At 48.0% G+C, this 16,767-nt stretch overlaps 1 protein-coding gene and 1 long non-coding RNA gene across 3 annotated transcripts in view; one reads left to right on the top strand and one right to left on the bottom strand.

Annotated features, from left to right (window-relative positions):
• Positions 1–16,767, top strand: part of LOC149126828 (uncharacterized) — a 77,352-nt gene that overhangs the window by 4,496 nt on the left and 56,089 nt on the right. The gene's annotated exons all lie outside the window — the stretch shown is intronic.
• The window catches only part of NEDD9 (neural precursor cell expressed, developmentally down-regulated 9), a 203,905-nt gene that overhangs the window by 148,592 nt on the left and 38,546 nt on the right, over positions 1–16,767 (bottom strand). Inside the window, exon 2 of one of the 2 annotated variants that reach the window (XM_070074409.2) lies at positions 12,515–12,680. The exons of the other annotated variant lie outside the window; for it this stretch is intronic. The gene's annotated coding sequence lies outside the window, so the exon portion shown is untranslated. The remainder of the gene's footprint in view (positions 1–12,514; positions 12,681–16,767) is intronic. 2 annotated transcript variants of the gene reach the window in all.

Here is a 16,767-nt window from a genome sequence, read left to right as displayed (position 1 = left end):
CCAAGCCTCCTAATTGTATTGTGGGGAAGCCTTACTGATGTTAATTCGTGCCTGTCTTCGGTGACCTGCGGCGCATAAGCTGCTAGCTGCCCGCAGGTGCTCATCGTGCTCATCGCCTCACTTAATCAGGCAGACCGAATCCAAGCTCTCACATTGCAGTGTTGTAGGGAGGCCTTTCTATTTCTCTATTTCTCTATCTCCGGGCATTCCTATTTCTCCCATTTTACTTCTATCTTCCAGCATTCCTATTTCTCTTTTACTTCTAAACTTCTGTTTCTCTTATCCCTGCGGCTTTCCGGCGCCTCGCCCCGAGGCTGCTTCCCGGCTCTGAGCCGCTTCAGCCCGCGCCTCTCTCATCTGCGCAGCTTCCCGGCTTTGCGCGGCTTGGCTTCGCGCGCTCCGCGGTCTCCACGCCCTTCGCGTCTGCACCACGGCCTCGCGCCAGCCCCGTTCCCTATCTATTCACGCCCCGTGCTCTCTCTGCACGCGGCGGCTTCCGCGAGTAACACAGCGTAGCTTACGTGTCCGCCACTAGCATTCAATCTAAGTTCCCCGGGCTAGCCTGGCGAATTCAACCCAGCTTACGTCTCCGCCCCACGGCTTGGCTTCCCGTCCTTTGCTCCCCGGGCTAATCAGACGGATCCCAATCTGGCTTACGTTTCAGCTTCTGGTTTCAACTTTTCGCCCTCTATTCCCGGGCTAACTTGAGAATCCCAAAGTGGCTTTCGTATCCGCCTCGGCCTGCCCCCCGCGGCTTCAATTTCCCTAACACTTTTCTCTACCCGGTATGTTTCCCTAAGTTTTCTTCCAACAATATTCCTCCCTCATTTCTCCTGGCCTCTCCCCACAGTCCGCATCCGAGTCTGTTTGTTCTAGCTTTCACTTTCGCTTTCGACCTTAGAGATTTCTCCCAGCTTCCCCCCGTAGTCCGTATCTGAGTCTATGCCTAGGCTTTCAATAGCTTCTTCCGGCACCCTTTTCGTCCGGCTTTTCCCTAGGCTGTTTGCTAGTCTCTCTCTCCGGTATTTTCCCATTTCTTCCCTCCTAAGTTTCCTATCCGTCCTAGGTTTCCTATCCGAGCTAGATTTCCTATCCGAGTCACGGCACCATTATGTCGCTCCCCGTCTTCGTGGAGGAACGACACAGGACCCTGCGCTGTTCTTTCGTCTGCTCGGCCCTCCCCGGGTTTGCTGCTGGTTCTTCCCGGGTTGGCTACTATCCCTTCCACCTCCGTGGAAGGGCAGTTCCCCCTGGCCACATTCCCCACTTCCGCAGGGGAGCGGCACACCGCCAGCCGGCTTTCTCGGGGGCTGCACAGGTGTTCCTTCAGCTAGATGTTCCCCTTAGATGTTCCTGGTGCATGCCGTCTCTCTCCTCCTTTATAGTCCTCCTCTGCCAATCCCAACTCGGCTGCCCACACACCGAGTACGCTGCTCTCCTCCAATCAGGAGCAAGTCCTACAGTTTATTGGTTGAACTGGAGGCAGCTGTGTAAAAGCTGTTTACTTCTCTCCCATCGCCATATTGTGGGAGAGCAGATGCATAGAATAAGTCTTAATTCCAGTAACTCAGTCTAGTCCGGTTTGCTCCCCACAATCTTGGAATGCCTTTTCACACTGTCTCCTGGGGAATATTATTGAAGTTTTATTTATTTGAAAGGCACAGAGACAGAGTTAGAGTTAGAGTTAGAGAGTTAGAGGGAGAGGTGAGGGAGAGGGAGAGGGAGAGGGAGGGAGAGAAATCTTCTGTTTGCTTGTTCACTCCCTAATTCCTGCAACAGTCAGGGCTAGGCTAGTCCAAAGCCAGGAGATCAGAACTGAATCTAGGTCTTCCCTGTGGGTGGCAGGAACCCAAGTGCTTGACTCCCAGGTTGTGCATTAGCAAGAAGCTGAGTTGGAAGTGGGACTCAAACAGGCACTCTGATGTGGGAACGTGGGCATCCCAAGCAGTGTGTTAACTGCTGCATCACAATGCATGTCCCCACCTGCAGAATGTTTATCCATTTTTCAGCACTCCACTCAGAGGCCAGCTGCCTCAAGAAGTCCATCCAAAGATGGTCTCTCTTTCCCTTGCCACATAAGACGCCCATGTCCGTATTTACGTGCTTATTTGCCAATTCACACTTGGACTGTGATTTCATCAAGTCAGAATTTTGTCTTTAAAAATTAAAAAATATATTTTAATTTTATTTGAAAGGAAAAGAGAAACAGAGAGATGGAGATGGAGATCTTCCATCAGCTGGTTCATCCCCAAATACCTGAAACTGCTGGGACTCAGTTCAGGTCTTCCACCTTGGCAGCAGGGACCTAACCACCTGAGCCCCCACTGGTGCCTGCTAGGGTGCACCTTAACAGCAAGGTAGAATTCAAGCAGACCTGGGACTTGCACCGAGGCACCCAGTGTGGAATGTGGGCATCCCAAGTGGTGTCTTAACCTCTGTGCCGAAAGGCTGTTCCTCATTGTTGAAGTTCCACTGCCTTGGCAGTAGATGCCATATCTTAAAGTATTCAAGTAAATACTAACTGTGGTGCCTGAGATGAACCAGGCAGTATACTGAGCACTCCCCACCTGTTGTTGTCTTGCCTCTTCCCTGCAGCTCAGTAGATCTATGAAGTGGGTACTTGCACCTTCATTTTATAATTGGGTAACTGAGGGCCGGCGCCGCGGCTCACTAGGCTAATCCTCCGCCTAGCGGCGCCGGCACACCGGTTTCTAGTCCCGGTCGGGGCGCCGGATTCTGTCCCGGTTGCCCCTCTTCCAGGCCAGCTCTCTGCTGTGGCCAGGGAGTGCAGTGGAGGATGGCCCAGGTGCTTGGGCCCTGCACCCCATGGGAGACCAGGAAAAGCACCTGGCTCCTGGCTCCTGCCATCGGATCAGCGCGGTGCGCCGGCCACAGTGCGCTGGCCGCGGCGGCCATTGGAGGGTGAACCAACGGCAAAGGAAGACCTTTCTCTCTGTCTCTCTATCTCACTGTCCACTCTGCCTGTCAAAAAAAAAAAAATAATTGGGTAACTGAGGCTAAGGGAGCTTAAATAACTTGCCCGAGATCACACGGCTTCTCTACCAGGTTGCTGGCACCAGAACCTGTGTCACTACCTACGGAGTGAGTGAAGTGGTGCATAGGTATTTCCCAGGTGCCAGGAAGAGTGCTCATTAGAAAGACCAGTCTGTACAACAACCTTTCATTTAAACTGTGTAGCAAAGTTCCACATAGTAAAAAGGAGCCATTTTTCTCTCTCAGTGCTGTGTGTAACCAGTGTTCACTTTAACACGTTGCTCCCTAGTCCCCTGGACTTTGTTGTCAGGTCAGATGATGCAGGTATTGAGCTCTGGTGCAAATTAAAAGCAATACAGAGACCAAGGCCAGCTGCAGAGCCCTGGTCCACCCAGCTCACAATGACAGCCTGCTAAGGGACTCCACCAAAATTGCGTGTGTGTTTATGACGTGTAAGAAATTCTTGAGGGTGGTATTGATATGCCAATTAAGAACACTGCTATGTTTAGCCCCATAGGGCAGAGAAGGAAAAGGGTTTCTGTGGTGTTATGGGAAACCCTTTCTCTCTCATGCTTCACTTTTATTGTTCACAGAGGAGCCTATCAACACCATACTTGAGTCATCTGGATATCATGGACTTTCATAGCCTAATGGGCAGTGTGATACATTGTATTTCTTTTCAATCCAGTGTGGATTCCTTAAAAAAAAAAAAGTCATAAAAAATTCACCAGCTTCCCTGCTGTCCTCTTATCCTGGCCCTTGTCCCTCGGAACACAGGAGCACCTGAGGGCTCTGAGGCCTGATGAAGGCTGTCAGCTTGCCTGGGACCCAGCTGATCCTGCTTCTGCCTCCACTGGGCAGTGAAAGGGCCCATGGTTCAGGCGGTCTCTATCTGGACTTGTCCTGGGCAGCCAACCAAACTTGGAGGGTGACCACCTTGCAAAAACAAGAGATGGAATCAGATAGGAGGAATAGTTTTGAGAACCACAAATGAGAGGAGAAGAGGCAGATTTATGTCATGGGAAAGGGGATGAGTTAGCAGTTATGAGACTTGAGTTTTAAATGGAGTGACCATATAATTTATTATCAAAACCAGAACTCTTGAGAGTGACAGGGATCACAGTTGGTAATTTCTCTGAGACAACAGGCATTAATTGGGACTGTCCTGGTATGGCATAGTCACCATATGACTAGGACACTAAACACCAGGACACTAAATGACTGATCTTCATCAGGTCATTTAGTGTGGAGGGCCTCAGCTTTTTTTTTTTTTTTTTTTGAAAGATGTATTCATTTCATTGAAGGGCAGACTTACAAAGACAGAAAGAGGGACAGAGACGGAGAGAGAGCAAGCAAGCAAGCAAGCTTCCATTTGGTGGTTCACCTCCCAAGTGGCTACAATGGCCAGGGCTGGGCCAGCCCGAAGCCAGGAGCCAGGATCTTCGTATGGGTCTCCCACATGAGTGAAAGGCTCCAAGGACTTGAGCCATCTTCTGCTGCTTTCCCAGGCCATTAGCAGGGAACTGGGTTGGTAGTGCAGTCAGGACATGAACCAGCACCCATGTGGGATGTTTGTGATGCAGGCTGTGGCTTAGCCCACTGCTCCACAATGCCACCACGTCAACTTCTTTTGAAGAAAGAAATAATTGCATTATAATTTCCTCAGCCATTTCATGATTAATGATTTTTTTTCTGATTTCTCCCCACAATCCCATCACTTCAAAATGATCATGTCAAGTAATACTGAGTGATAAGCATTGAGTAGAAAGTTCAATCAGAGCTTTTTGTCTGCATGAAATAACCAGTTACTGCGTCATGTTAATATTGTTTTAGAGGGGAAAACAAAAAACAAAAAACCTTGACCTTTCAATAATCCTGTGTCTTATTTAAAGTAAATTCAAGAGTTCTGATACCATTTTTGAAAATGCTAATAGCTTTGGATTCCCTCCAATATTTTCACAATCCATAGATCCTTGAGTCTGGAGGTTGAAAATCGCTTGATTGGGTGACCTATTAGCTCATATCCCAGTCCTATCCCTCTCTCATAACCTGATGGTGTTAGTGTCTGAACCTATGAAACACAGACGGAAGCTGCTGGCTGTCAACGTGGATCTAGGGAGGAACCTGTATAAAGATGTTAGATGAGAGGGCGTCCTCTCATCCCAGGGCATCTGGACAAAGATTCTTCAGAGGGAAAAGATGTTTTACCCAGAGCAAGTTTCCTGCTGATTTAAAGGCTTCTTGCTAAACACCTGGGAGAATTTTTAGGGTGCACCCGCAACATTAGGAGGTACGTGGGGAGCGGTGCGGCCGCCAAGCCCATTTCTTCTCTTGCACCTGTATGAACTCACTCTAGGAGAAGGGATGGGCAGTCAGAACCCTCCCTAGAGGAGTGCTGGCGGGCCCCAGACCTGGGGGCTGCAGGATCAGAGAGCAAAACAAAGGGAGGCCAGGCCTGCTGCCTGAACACTGCCATAGATGGTACCGGCATTGGAGTTTCTTAGGCATCACACTTGTGGTGTTCTTGATGGGGGCAGTGCTGCCCACTCCGTGGTGTTGGGAAATGCACGTGTTGATGGGAAGATGGTTGTGACAGTGACTGGAGGTGGACATTCCTAGCATTTCCTGACCAGCAGGACATGCTCAGGGCCCCGCTATGAGCTGGAGACTTTCTCTTAACAAATGAGCCCACCCAGAATGTCAGAAGCATCTCCCCTGAGACACACTGAATACCGGAATGGACTTTTCGTTCTTACTTGTGAATAATAATCTGGTCCATACAATGAGGGGGTCTGAATCATAGTGGACAATTCCTGTGGTGCCATACCTGGATAAAAGGAGAGATGCGGTCATCTCAGGGGGTACCTGGACCTCATCCCCACACACCCCGGGCTAAGGTAGATGTAATGTTTTGTGGTTGGCTTCTCTTGTCTGTCAACTTTGACAGAACTGTTGCATCATTGTCTCCATTTCCTCGTGAGGTCATCAGCAGCACCCCTCAAAGCAGAATGCAGGCCTGCAGCTGCCAGGGCAGTCCTTCAGTGGTAAACTTGGACTTCTCCCGAGTTCCGTTCCATTCACTTCGGCTAGAAGCGTGTGCTGAATAAACTTTTCAGCAGCCTTCCCATGGAGTGGTCGGCTCAGCTCTGCCGTGAATTAGTGGCCCCAAGGGGGGCAGGCCAAGAACTCCCCCTCTGTGAGGTTCCTCCCATAAAGACAGAGGTCACCGGCGACTCACTCAGGAGGTGGTGACCATAAATATTGCAGAATTCCATTTCCTTAAAATGTGAAGTAATGAAAAGCATTTGCTTGTTTGAGCCTTTGCAGTCCTCCACTTTTTGGATACAACCCCCAGAGCCTTGCCTCAGCATTCCATGGCCAGGGACAAGCATGATGTCATGTTGCAGAGGAATGCACACCACATGGTGTTCCCTGGGTCAGAGGGAAGTGCTGAGCTCTCAAGAGGGCCCTAAGACAAGTACATGAATATGGCCTAGCGCATGTCAAAGACCCGTGCAAGGACAAACATCTTTATGACTTGGGTCCTGGGAAGAAAGACCCAAGGCTGGGAGTAGAATTTACAGCTGGCAAGCTGCTGATGAGACAGGCATGGCCATTTAGTGCCTGAATGGCCACTTTGGGAACAGGGAGCTTAGCACACCAGGCTGACAATCTCAGAGTGAAGCCAGGGGGCAACCTCTTCACCTTGGCTGGAATAAGTGAACGCACCCCACAGTATGCCCCTTGGGCCTTTGCTCTGCCTTTCTCTGGATTTACAACATTTCCTGCAGTTCTTTAGGATTTTGACACACATAACAATTTAGCATCAGGGGAATCCTCAAGCCAGAAGAACAGCCTTCTTGGCTGTAAAAGTCACTCTGAAATTCTTCTCATCTGTGATGTTTCAAGAGCAAACATGTACCTGCCCTGCCCCTGCAGTACCTCCTCGCTCCACGCTCACATTCCTCCTGAACTACCTTGTGCACAGGCATGCTTTCAGGTGTACTTCCTGACCCCCACGCATCAGCTAGCTTTTGTGCAGAGGTGCTCAGCCGGGAGACATTTTATCCCCGGGGACATTTGTCAATGTCTGGAGACACTTTCTTTAAGCATTTTTTTTTTTTTGACAGAGTTAGAGAGAAAGGTCTTCCGTTGGTTCACCCCCGAAATGGCCACTATGGCCAGCGCGCTGCTCCAATCCACAGCCAGGAGCCAGGTGCTTCTCCTGGTCTCCCATGCAGGTACATGGCCAAGCACCCAGGCCATCCTCCACTGCCTTCCCGGGCCAGTCCAGCAGAGAGCTGGACTGGAAGAGGAGCAACCGGGACAGAACCGGCACCCCAACTGGGACTAGAACCCGGGGTGCTGGTGCCGCAGGCAGAGGATTAGCCTAGCGAGCCGCGGCGCCGGCCTAACATTTTACTTATTTGAGAGGTGGAGAGACCAGGGAAGGCTGGAGAAGGAGAGCTTCCATCACTTAGTCACTCCCTAAATACCCACAGTGGCTAGGACAAGGCCAAGGTTGACACCAGGAGCTGCAGGTGCAATCCAAGTCCCCCCATGTGTGGCAGGAACCCAATCACTCGAGCTATCACCGCTGCCTCCCAGGGTACACACTATTAGGAAGCAGGACTCAAGAGCTGAAGCCGAGGATGGAACCCAGGTACTCTGACATGGGTGTAGGTATCTTAACTGCCAGACCAAACACCTGCTCCTCTACACATGGCTGAGTGTTGCTGGGTGGGGAGGGCTGTCAGCCAGCATCTAGGGAATAGAGAGCAGTGATGCGTCTCCATATCTTATAATGCACGACACAGCCTTCCATAACAAAGGATCCAGTCCAAAATGCCCACAGTGCCAAGCTGGAGAAACCGTGTGCTGGAAGCTAGGACAGGCCTGGCTCTGCAGAGGCCCCCCGAAGATAACTGTTTAAATGAGCACTGTCCAGTGGAGCTTTCTGTGATCCATGAAATGTTCTATCCATGCGGTCAATATGATAACCTGCGCACCTGTGGTGACTAAGCACTTCAAATGTGGCCGCTGTGACAGCTGGTAACTACCGTATCATACAGCGCAAATCCATATAACGGGAGCTCAGAAGCACTGAGATAGTCTGCCTCTGGTTGTTTCTCTCGCACTGATTTATGATTGAAATTCCACAGTTAGACATTTCTTCTTTAGCTAAGATTTTTGACCCATATTTATATAACATTACCCCTGGGAGGTAGATGACCTTTAACTTACAAAGAACTGATGCTGATTTAACGTGACTAATGGATCTGAAAGGCCCGGCAGTGGAAGAGGGAACACTATGAGATTGAGCACGGGGTGGACTTGGGGAGGGGGATCCAGAAAAAAACGAAGAGGTAGAGACGTGATCCAGAGGATGCAAAGGCAGCCCATGCTTGCTTTACTCATAAACTTCATGGAGAACAGAAGCCAAATACCCAGCCAGAACCAGAGGGAAGAGGAGAAAACAAAGTGAGTTACAATGGCGAGGCTATTTCCTGCTTCCTCTCTCCCTACCTGTAGCTCGTAGGCCGAATCCCCAGGCAGAAAAATGTCGTGCTGCTCCCACCCATAGGTAAACCCAGAGAAAGACAGTACTACTGCAAAACACAAAATGAGTTTTCCATTTTCTATCTCTTGTAACATTCTGGATAGTCCATCAGAGCCTTATTCTGTTTCCTGCTGGTGCCCTATACAAGGCAGTGCTCTGTGTTTATCTAGCGCTGTTTTCGGGTCCAAGTATTGGGTCCTATTTTCTCCATAACCCATTGCATAGGCAGCCTCCTGTGTACATTTTCATTGATGGGATATTGTGTAGATTCTGTAGTATGAAGATTTCTAAGGAAAGACCCTGCTAACCTCACCAGGTAAGCTCCATCTACCTACATTCCAGGAATGGAGGAAGAATTGCTGATCTACACCAAAGCCTCTGTCTTTCTGAATGTTTTGTAGGATTCAGACCTGGCAGTTGGTTTTGGTGATTCCCCTGAAACACAGGAAACTGACCTGAAGGAGGAAGTCCTCCAGAACTATGATAGCACAGGGGGAAACTGTGATACAAGAGTGGCCAAAACAGATGACAAATTTCTGCCCAGAAAGACACAAGTTGAGAGAGGAGTAGACTGAAAGAACAGATAGTTAGGAGTATTGACTAGCTCACAGATTGCTCTTTTGTCTGAACGTGACAGGGGTAATGGGGACATGCAGGGGAAGGACGGTATATTCGGGACAGTGGAAAAGGAAGGGTTACAGACGGTCCTACATCTAATGATGGTTTGACTTAAGAGTTTTTGGCTTGACATTTGTGCAAAAGCAACATGCGTTCAGTAGAAAGCACACTTGGAATTTTGAATTTGATCTATTCCAAGACCAGTGTTGTGCCATCTGCTCTCCCATGAAGCTGGGTAATGCAGGGAACAGACTCCCTGGCGGCCCTGTGGTCATGAAGGGGAAACCACTGATACTCCACAGTGCACTGTTGCTGAGCCAGGATGCATGGAAGGCCAGGTGCATTCTTGACTTAGGGTATGTTCAGATTATGATCAAGCAGTCAGGAGGTAACCTCCTCGTAAGCTGAGGCACATTTTTCCTTAACACAAGAGTATTTTAGAGAGCTCATGGAAAAGTGTGAAAAAAATGGCATGGACTTCAAAATGATGTTTTTACACCAAAATGAACTTACTTTCCTTTGTCCACGAACTTCTCAAAACACCTTCATATGGTGTGGTGCTGGTGAGGCAACAGAAAGAAAAAGCCAAGAAGCTGCTTAAATGTACAATGACAGCTCCACATGGAATGGGATTAGCATAGAGAGGTGCTCCATCTCCTTCCCCAGATGACCCCTGTGTCGTCTTCCAAAACAGAGCCCTGGGCCAGTGGCCACAAGGTGTTGGATTTGCCTCATTTGGCCACGGGAGAGCTTGCAATTTACTGCTGTTCGACACGAAGCAGCTTTTGCATGTTGATGCTTAGACAGGCTGAGAAGCCCAGTTCCTGCTTCAGTAGAACAGGGATCTTTCCTGTGGGAGCAGCAAGCCCAGACGCATGGGTGGGGCGGGGGAGGTGACTGTAGTCCACATTCAGTAATCGCTGTTTTTAGACTGAGCTGCTCTAAGTCTTTGAGTGCAATGGCTGATGATTGGGTCAACAAACATGAAAAGCTTTGTCACTGGCCCACGTTTGAACCAGAAGCAGCATGTCTTTCGTGAGCATTTAGGATGAAAGATGTTAGATTATAAAAAAGAAAAGTTGCTGACGCTGGGCGCCATTTGAGGGTCTTTTTTATGTGTGTTTTCCCATAAGAGAAAAACAAAGGCAGTAAGATCTATGAAATCTCCTTGATCTTTTTTCAACTCGTGGTCGTTACCTTCATGTTTCCATTATGTGAACGCTAGGGCCAGCATTCTAGTCAGACTTTTAACTCTTAGCTTAAGAACACCCTGACTATAATGTGGAGCAGTAAATAATGATTGTTATAAATATTCAAGGAATAATTCATTGAGTACAAATTTGATTGTATCATGCCCATTCTTTAAAATCCTCAAAATTGATTGGTGGCTCCCTGTACCTCCAGGATGGGGATTCTCTTTCATGGGACATCAACTCCCACCTCTGCCCCCAGCACACTGGGCTATTTCCAGTCTTTTTTTTGACAGGCAGAGTGGACAGTAAGAGAGAGAGACAGAGATAGGTCTTCCTTTTGCCGTTGGTTCACCCTCCAGTGGCCGCCGTGGCTGGCGCGCTGTGGCCGGCGCACCGCACTGATCCGATGGCAGGAGCCAGGTGCTTCTCCTGGTCTCCCATGGGGTGCAGGGCCCAAGTACTTGGTCCATCCTCCACTGCACTCCCTGGCCACAGCAGAGAGCTGGCCTGGAAGAGGGGCAACCGGGACAGAATCCGGCGCCCTGACCGTGACTAGAACCCGGTGTGCCAGTGCCGCAAGGCAGAGGATTAGCCTAGTGAGCCGCGGCGCCGGCCTATTTCCAGTCTTCTAAATGCTGCAGCTTCCTCATAGCAACATCCCCTGCACTTCAGTGTCAGATCGGCCTCCTCTGTGAAACCATCCTCAACAACCCTTACATTAGTGCAGCTCCTTTGCACCGTGTTCACCTTTGTTGTAGCGCCCCTGGTGTCCCGACTAAATGACCTCCCAACTACCCCATGAGCTCCCAGAGGCCAGAGGGCAGGTGTTCTGTTGTAAGCATCCCTGCTTTCCCTTGGCACAGCACCATGCCGGGCACACAGATCATGGCAGGTAGATGCAAGCTTATTGACTGGCTGGATGAAGGGGAGTGGATTGAAGGAAGGGGAGTTTTTCCTCAAAGGCACACCCCATACTTTCTCTCTGGCAGAAGTGCTGCATGGAAGCAGTTAATAGGTTCGTGGCAAGAGCTCTGGCGATACACAGTCAGCCCCTGGGAGCTGCAGGGCTCTTGTTCTTGGATTCAAGCCACCTGGGATTGAGCATATTTTTTTTTTTAAAGAAATTGAATCTGTATTTAACATGTATAAACTTGCTTCCTTGTCATTATTCCCTATAAAATACAACAACTATTTACATAGCATTTACTTTGTATTAGGTATTTTAAGTAAGCTAAAGATGATTTATAGTTAATAGAAAATGGGTCTTGGGAAAACATTATGGATTTTAAACATTTTGGTCCCAAAATCTTCTAATTCCCTTCTCTATGAACTTTTCAAAGTGCCTCATATACATGAGTGTGTGTGTGGGTATTATGCAAATATCTATCTGCCATTTATATAAGGGGCCTGGGCAACCACAACTTAGGCACCCTGGGCAGGGGGAGAGGAGGGGATTGTTCTGGAACCAATCTCCATGGATACCCACTGAGTACTATATTCTAAACCCATGATTTCCCTTAAGAGAAATGAAAGAAGAATATATAGGGGCCAGTGCTGTGGCATAGCAGGTAGAACCACTGCCTGTAGCGCTGGCATCCCATGTGGGCGCCAGTTGCTCCACTTCTATCCAGCTCCCTGCTAATGTGCTTGGGAAAGCAGTAAAAGATGGCCCAGTCCTTAGGCCCCTGTACCCATATGGGAGTCTGGGAAGAAGCACCTGGCTTCTGGCTTCAGATTGGCTCAGCTCCAGCCGTTGCAGCCATTTGGGAAGTGAACCAGTGGATAGAAGACCTCTCTCTGCCTCTGCCTCTGCCTCTCTGTCTCTGAAACTGTGCCTTTCAAATAAATCAATAAATCTTTAAAAGAGAATATACAAACAGAAATGGTTCATACAATTCAAGGAAGGAGACAAGGAAGAACTACGTTTCCTTTGAAAGGGTAACAAGTCAAAGAGAAATTATTTTACATTTTCCTCTAAGAATTGATATGTGAGCAAAAAAAAAAAAAAAAAAAAAAAAGAAATACCATGAGTTTCTTCCATGAAACTAAACGAGAACATCTTTCAGTTTCCCATCCGTCAAAGACGTTAGTTGTGTTTCTGAAGAGGCTCAGGATTGTAGGAGCCCTGCATTAGGCAATGGAAACTCACCTGAACCCAACAGGAAGAGCCTGGTTAATTAGTCAGTTTATTTCCCAACGTTGCCTTTTAATTTGGTAAGATGAATAAGCTCCATTATTCACCTCAGTTGGGCTTCTTGTGCCTTCCAGGTATTGATGCCTGTGCTGGAAAACACCCTCCTCTGCTTTCTCCTCTCCTGTGGAAAGAATGAGGGAGCTGAGCTGAGCCCCGGGATGTGGGGGAGACAGCACGGAGTGGCAGGTGCACAGGCCTCCCAGCCTGGAGAGGTTTCTCCCCCTGGCAGAGAAGAAGGCTGCCTGTACTCGCTTCTCTCTGAGGTTGCTCATCAAGAGTGCCGGGGATTTCGGTGGCCTGCAGCTGTGTTTAGGAGTGCCTTTGCTTTATCTACCACATCCTTGGAGGATTTCAGGGCGGGCCGTTTTATCCACTTTAATGAATACTCCCACAGTGTCAGAACGTGGGGCTGTGTCTGCCGGTTCTGAACAGTGATGATTGAAGCCGTGGTGGAGGTTGACTGTAACACTTTTCAGTATCCTTTGGCCATGCCCTTTTCATAGATGAGTCTGCCAGTTCTAGTCCGAACAGGAAAACTTTAGAGACAAGGGCTTGGGTCCCAAAGTTAGGGTTTTTTTCCTTTCCATCATTCTGTATCAGCTAATCTGTATCAATCAATCAATCTGTATCAGCCTCCCACTGCTGTTTGTAATCCATTAACTGTTTCCAAGTGTGTCCGCTTGATTTACGTGCCACATTTATGTAGTTAAAGTTTCTTAATGGGGAAAGATGTATCAAGCAAAAAAAGCTGGTAATGAAACAGCTGGGGTAAACGACTAACTGAGGTACTTCAAAAAGTTCATGGGAAACAGACTTAAAAGATGAGTTTATTTTGGGGCAAAAATCTTTGAAATCTATGCATAGTTTTTTTTCCAAAATATGTCTTTTCCATGAACTCTTTGAAGATCACTCATCTACTCATAGTTGATTTTGGAAATAATAGGGTGCACATACAGATAATGATGCTTAGTCCTGGAGTGCTATCAAGGGGCATTTTTATTTTATTTCTTACACATTTGAAACATTTTTCCAATTGTTTTACAGTGAGCATGCATTATCTTTCATAATACAAAAATACAAAATTATAAGGAAATGAAATGAATGTGTGCAGGTAGGGGAATGTGAGTTTCCCACATCTTCCTTACACAGTTCAGTTTTTCATTTTTTTCCACTCCAGCAAAAATCTCCTTTCATGCCACCATCTTCTTTCCCTTGATGATTCAGTCTTGCTGAAAAAGACTTTTCTAAATAGGAAATATAAGTATCTCCTTGAAATCTTCAGGGTTCCCCGTCGGATAAAGATGCCCCAAGTCCTCCGCCTGAAGATGAAAAGCCTTTAGGGGCTAGTGTTTTGGTGCAGTGGTTTAAGCCACTGCCTTCAACACTGGCATCCCGTATCAAAGCACTGGTCAGAGTCAGCTGCTCCACTTCTGATCCAGCTCCCTGTTAAGGCACCTGGGAAAGCAGGTGAGAATGGCCTGAGTGCTTGGGCCCCTGCCACCCACGTGGGAGACCTGGATGACTTGAGTTCTAGGCTCCTGGCTTCAACCTGGCCCAACTTTTGGCTGTTGTGGCCATTTTGGGGAGTGAACCAGAGGATGCAAGGTTTCTGTCTCCTTCCCCTACACCCCAAGTCTGCCTTTCAAATAAATAGATCTTTAAAAAAAAAAACAACCTTGAGTAGCTTATCTGCACTTGAAGTTCGCCTACAACTTCTGCCTCCATCCCTGGTAGCTGGAAGTGTGTGCGTGAGCTCTCCTGCTTGGGGCATAGCAGGTACTGGGACTACCTCTTTCTTTCCTCCATTCTGCTAAATATATCCACAGGCAGATCAGAGACCTCATGTCCTGAGATACAGTTGAATCAGCCCAGGTACCTCAAATTCTAGGGCACCTGGGACATGGCTGGGGGACTCTCTGGGAGCTGTGGCTTGCTGCTGGAGTCGGCCTTGCCAGACAGTATCATGCTGACTACTTCTAGACTGAATCTTAAGTTGCTTCCAACCCTCAGTCACAGCTACCCAGTTCCCTTTCACACAGATAACCTCTGGTACAGGTGTACATGTGCAGGGGCAGTTCATGTCTTACATAAATGGTCATATACTCTAAACACCACTCTGTACCATGGTTTTCTCTCTTCCTAACAGATGCTGGAGATAACTTCTTGTGAGAATTTACAATCATGCCTCATTCATTTATGATGGCTGCGTGGTATTTCTTTAGTGGTTGTATTTTCTGCTGTTAACAATAACTTGTCGCTCCCCGTCTTCGTGGAGGAACGACACAGGACCCTGTGCTGTTCTTTGGTCTGCTCGGCCCTTCCCGGGTTTGCTGCTGGTTCTTCCCGGGTTGGCTACCGTCCCTTCCACCTCCGTGGAAGGGCGGTTCCCCCTGCCACTTTCCCCACTTCCGCGGGGGAGCGGCACACCGCCGGCCGGCTCTCTCTGGGGCTGCACAGGTGTTCCTTCAGATAGATGTTCCTGGTGCATGTTGTCTCTCTCCTCCTTTATAGTCCTCTTCCACCAATCCCAACTCTGCTACCCACACGCCGAGTACGCTGCTCTCCTCCAATCAGGAGCAGGTCCTGCAGTTTATTGGTTGAACTGGAGGCAGCTGAGCAGAAGCTGTTTCCTCCTCTCCCAGCGCCATATTGTGGGAGAGCAGATGCATAGAATAAGTCTTAATTCCAGTAACTTAGTCTAGTCCGAGTTGCTCCCAGTTGCTCCCCACATAACTTAGTGAACTTTCTCAATCAAAACAAACAGAAAGCACTCTCAAATCAACCCCTTCACAGCCTAGATGGCACTGAGCTGCCCTGTGCTCTTCATCTCATGTATAGATGGACATTCTTTGCCACCCAAGGCCATTAGACACGTTTCCAGTTCTCTGAAAAGTTGTCTTGCCTCCTGTTCTGCACAGGTGTCTCCAAATTAGGACAGCTTATGCTTGGAATGGGACTGGCCCCTCCTGGCTCACTAGCTTGTATTTCATCAAGTTTTTCTTTGAGTTAGGCTAGAAATGATCAATTGGATACATGTTGGGCCAGATGAAATGTGAGACTACATGCATTCATCAAAACCTTTGATTTATGAGCCATGATTCACTTCCTAAAGAGGGATTGGGATTTCTGGACTCATCTGAGTTCTCTCCACTTATTTCTTGAACCTTCCCTAATTCTCACAATGACAACTGAGAAATGTCTCTTGTTAAACAAGGCTGTATTTGCATTCCTCATTTACTTTCCAAAAATAGTTAACAAAGCCATTCAACTCTGATAGAATGAGATCCTATTTCATGTGGTTGATTGTGACTGTGAGCTAAGGAGATATGACTATTTCTAGCTCATATTTTTTTCAATTAGAATTCACAAAGTCCTTTGAACATTATAAATGACCACCCATGCAGATGATCTTTTTGAAAATCATTACTTGAGAGACAGAGAGAAAGAGAGTGAGAGAGAGCAAGTTCCCATCCACCATCTACCTGGTTCACTTCTCAAATGCCCACAGTGGCCAGGGCTAGGCCAGTACCAAAGTCAGGAGCCAAGAATTCAAAGCAAGTCTCCCACATGGGTGTCAGGAGTCCAATTACTTGAGCCATCACCACTGCCTCCCATAGTATGCATTAGCAGGAAGCTGGAATCAGGAGCCAGGACCAGATATTGAACCCAGGTAACCAATGTGGCATACGGGTGCTTTAGCCACTAGGCTAAATTCCACCTCCCCACCCCAGGTGATTGTCACAATCTATATTTGTATGGGACATTATTATAGTGAATCTGAGACTTTCAAACACACCAGGCAGCCCATGTGCGTGATGCAAAGTCCCCTCCTTTCTGTCCATGTCTGTATCTCACCCATCCTTCTGATTGCCTCTCAAGGGTCCTCAGAAATCTTCTTGGGATGAATGAATACCTTTCCCTTCTGAAATGAGCTGACAGTGTGTACCTTTACGTAGCTCTGACTTCCTTCAGTGTGGTTTTGAGATGCTGTTTCCACACTAGCTCAACTTACTGAGCTGCTCACACTCCTTCAGAGCAAGAACTAGGTGTCTGGACCTCATTCACAGAGCAGGTCAGCAGAGTACTGTGAGTAGGTCAATTTTGTATAAATACATTGCAAGAGACTCATCTAAGGTCACACAGCTAATCCGGCTTCAGATAATATGATCTTATACATGGAAATGTCTAGATCTTAGCCCTAAATGCTG

This window comes from Oryctolagus cuniculus, chromosome 5 (assembly GCF_051225735.1).
Source record: "Oryctolagus cuniculus isolate XC-2025 breed Fujian yellow rabbit chromosome 5, ASM5122573v1, whole genome shotgun sequence".
Lineage (NCBI taxonomy): Eukaryota > Metazoa > Chordata > Mammalia > Lagomorpha > Leporidae > Oryctolagus > Oryctolagus cuniculus.
Note: the sequence above shows the minus strand (reverse complement) of the source record. Positions and strands in the feature narration are given on the sequence as shown.